Source organism: Quercus suber, unplaced genomic scaffold (genome assembly GCF_002906115.3).
Source record: "Quercus suber isolate HL8 unplaced genomic scaffold, Cork oak 2.0 scaffold_191, whole genome shotgun sequence".
In the NCBI taxonomy this organism is placed as follows: domain Eukaryota; kingdom Viridiplantae; phylum Streptophyta; class Magnoliopsida; order Fagales; family Fagaceae; genus Quercus; species Quercus suber.
Genome location: NW_027069649.1, coordinates 219,369 through 223,409, shown reverse-complemented (window position 1 = coordinate 223,409; position 4,041 = coordinate 219,369). Strand labels below are relative to the sequence as shown.

The 4,041-nt window shown below is 33.7% G+C and overlaps 1 long non-coding RNA gene across 1 annotated transcript; it reads right to left on the bottom strand.

The window, feature by feature from the left end:
• Positions 1–1,954: 1,954 nt before the first annotated feature.
• On the bottom strand, positions 1,955–2,596 carry LOC136069806 (uncharacterized). Its single transcript, XR_010631029.1, has 2 exons — positions 2,512–2,596; positions 1,955–2,359 (listed from the first exon to the last, which is right to left on the bottom strand). It is a non-coding gene; the product is annotated as an uncharacterized LOC136069806 (long non-coding RNA).
• Positions 2,597–4,041: the final 1,445 nt, after the last annotated feature.

The window sequence follows — 4,041 nt, the reverse complement described above, 5'->3', positions numbered from 1 at the left end:
TCAGGCAGAATGTTTCGCGACTACCTCGCAGGAAGGCCTTACCCGCAAGACACTCATAAAAACGACAGCCCAGCATAACTCTTCAGCTTCCAGTCATGTGCATCTCACATGCCCTTTTCGCGGGAACCCTTCTCGCGAACTTCTCGCAAGCTAGTTGCGAAATGCACTGATCTACAATTAAGCTTAAGTCTTCACCAACTTAATACTAAACCCAATACAATAAAGTCCCACAAAATACAAAGAACAAAATTAAAACAATTATAACACTTTTTGTCATGAAATAAAACCAACATAAAAACATAGTTGTAAATCACAACTTTACATAGTAATTAAAAGACATTGGCACGCAGAAATTAATATCTAAAACTAAAGAAGCATACCTTGCTCAAAAACTTTTTTTATTTCGATAAGATCAAACCTAGCTCAAAAAACCTTAAATTAAAAGAACACAATTTAAATAGATTAGTAAACCCAATGGCCAAATAAAGAAAACAGGTAAGAAGGAAAATCCTAAAATTATATTAAAAACATCACTAACCATTTTAAAAACTCCAAGCGACAAAAAGTGGCAACCCCCCAACTCAACAGCATCTTTGCCAAAGAATGAGTACTATGACACATCTCCAAACCTACAATTTAAAAAAATAAAATAAAAAATAACCTCCATATATAAGAAAGACATTTCATGAAATTAATTATTCCCAATGAGAAAAATACACACATAGCCTTGCATGCTTATATATATATATAGGGCAGGACAGTAGCTAATCATAGCCTCACTCTCAAGCCATTTTTGAATTCAAACATGTTCCAATTTTCTCTAACAAAATTAAAAATATTTTGCTGAAATCCACATCATAAAACACAAATAAGTCATTCTATCCACTAGAGTGATAATTTGTGAATGCAGCATTATACAAAATATTCATGGGCAACTAAACAAGCCTAAAAGATGTGCCTAAAGAGGGAAACATGCAAAGAAGAATCCGTCATCAGGTCTAATGTTATTTGCTTTTAACATGTTCACAAATAAAATTAACATCATGTCTAATTTTTTCTTTTTTATCTGAGTATGGTAGATGCTCAATTTAAGTAGCACCTTCAAATTACTCACCTGCTTCAATCTTGAATGTGAGTTTTTTTTCTCACTATTACATGATTTTCTGCTTTTCAAATTATCAAAACTACTCATTAGTGCTTCCCTACTTCAATGTGATGTTTAAATGAGCTTTTCCTTTCAATCAATGTAATCTCAGCTTTACATGGGGGGTGCGTATCATCATCATGGCCAACACACATACATGCATGAATTACCCAATCAAGATCTGACATGTCGTAAAGCTTTGAAGCATAGGTTTTCTTTTTCTTTTCGGCTCTCTCATATACAGCCAAAATTCCACAATTAAAGAGAGTGTGTATTATTGAACCCTGCCGTTACGGTGGGATCACGATGACTAACGGAAAGAACCTTTGTTGATGAACCTAAGATTAAGAATAGCCTGGGACATAGGTGACTGAAAAACAAGCCCAGCCCATTTTGAGTGGGCTTGGAAAGAGCAGTAATTTTATGAGACCAACGATACTGATTTGCTGTAAACTTCATGATTTTTTAAGTAAACAAGTGTTATTCTCGTTTTCTATCCCTTTTTGTTTGCAACTCTAGCATGGTAGGAATTTTTCTAAAGAAATATAAGGATCTTTTTCAAATATTATATAAAATTTAAGTTACGAGTGATCCTCAAAAAAAAAAAAAAAAAAAAAGAAGGAAAAAGTTATGATTTTTGATTGATCCATGGGTTTTAATTAGCTCAATAGTTTAAATCTATTATTATCATTATCATTGAGAGAGCATCATAGATTCAAATAAGTTTCTAGATATGTAGAATTTCTTTCCAAAGTTTTCATCCCCATAAGAAAAATAAATAAATAATACCTCCAAACACTAATTAAAATACATACAAGTACAAAGAGCTCCCCAGTTATAATTGCAAGAGGAACCCAATAAGTTGATCCACCAAAACCTCACACAATATTGGCCACCCAAATTATAAATTTTGAAGTGAAAAACATATACTTGATCGTCTAGTTGGCAATAGTAATCAACAAGTTGAGAATTGCAATTTCAGCATTCCAGTTGGACTAACTAGATTTACTCAATTGTCCTAATTTCTCTACCAAAACAGTTGAAGGTGACTAATACTTCTCCAAAGGGATCAATATGACCAGTCCACATCATCATGTGATCTTAAACATATTCATTGTGATCGCTAGATTCAAGACTTTGTTTCCTTAGTGCTATATAGTCACCATTTGACAACCCTTCCATGGGGAACTACACGGCCGCATAATGGCTGACATCCTAAGGAACAATAAGAAAGGAGATAGAGAAATATGTTAGTCTTGACATATCTACACGTATGGTTACGTGTGAAAGCAACTTTTCACCCCAGAATGTGAGACAAAATACTTATCTTAGATACTTAAAAATAAAAAAGGAATGTCGAAATTTACCACAAACAAACATGTAGGCTCAAGTCTCACAGGTTAGGGGTTATGAGACAGGTTGCATTCTTAGTGGAACTGTCATCTGTTGAGGAAACAATAGCTAAAAAATACCTATAGAATATTAATTTAAAAAAAAAAACAGAAATAAATAGAAAACACTTCAAATTAGAAGAGCCTTTAATGCCTTTTATATGTAATTGTCCAATACCTTGTGTGGTTTTTTTGCCTGTCGCCTTTAATGTTACAATGGAGCAATTGGAAACTTAAATGGGAAGGGCAGATGTTGCATATTTGTATGGCTTGATAAGGGGAGATACTGTTGAATTTGAGGCAAGAAACGTCGTATAATATGGAATGTTAGTCTTCCTGACTAATAATACTTTTATTCATATGATCAAGATTATTTGTCATCAATTCTCAAAAATAAAAAATTATTTGGAGAAGAAATGAAATATTTAATAGTCTAATCAATAGCAACATAAACCATGTTGATAATTATGAACTCGACATTCCAAATGAAATGAATAGATCCATTTAGTTGTTCTCATTCTCTAGTGCAACTATTGAAAATATCTAAAAAATTTTCAAAACTAGAACGATGACCAATCCACATCATTATATGATATTCTTTGTAATAGCTCAAATCTAGAATTAATAGAAACTTTGCTCTATGTATACTTAATGTTTAATACAAATTTGCTTTATGTATACTTAATGTTAGTATGCTTTCCTTTTAATGGCCATCCAATAGTGAACTTCACAACCATATTATGGCTTACATCCCTGACAAAGAGCAAGAAAGGTGTTAGAGAAACATGCATTATCTTCAAATATCTAAACATCTAAATTGTTTAAATATCATAATAAGTACTAATCAATAACCGCTAAATTGTTTCGTTGTACTCAAATATTATAGCTACCTCTCTTTTCCACTATACTAACCCAAAATAATGGTTGTCCAACATTGAAGCAATTGGTCTACAAAATAAGAACGGTGGCTCTAAGTATCTTCCCTACAATGCAATAGTCTTACGCAGTGGCAACGCCACGTTATGCTCAGGGTGTTCCCAGGAACACCTTGAGTTGAAAAAAAAATTATAATAATTAAAAAAAATCTATTTGTTTACCCTAAAAAAAAATAGGAACACCCTCCATCCAAATTAGGAACACTCTCAAATTAAAAAAAAAAAAATCTAAAAAAAAAAAAAAAAAAAAAAAAAAAAAACCCAATACAGAGCAAATCACTAAATCAGAAACCTCAAATCAGTAAATCAGTACATCAGAAATCACTAAAGCTAAAGCAAACCTAAAAACAGAGCAACGCCTCCCTTTAGAAGTTAGATCGGTCCAGTCGCAGTCCAGACTCTAGACTCCAGAGCACATTGTCGCCTAACGCCCCTCATCGGAGATCGGTCCAGTCGCAGTCCAGAGCACATCGGAGATCGCTCGCACATCGTCGCAGATCACTCAACGGTCACTGCCTCAGCCTCAGCCTTCACTCTTCAGGCCTCCCTCCTTGCTCAGCTGCTCCGGTGC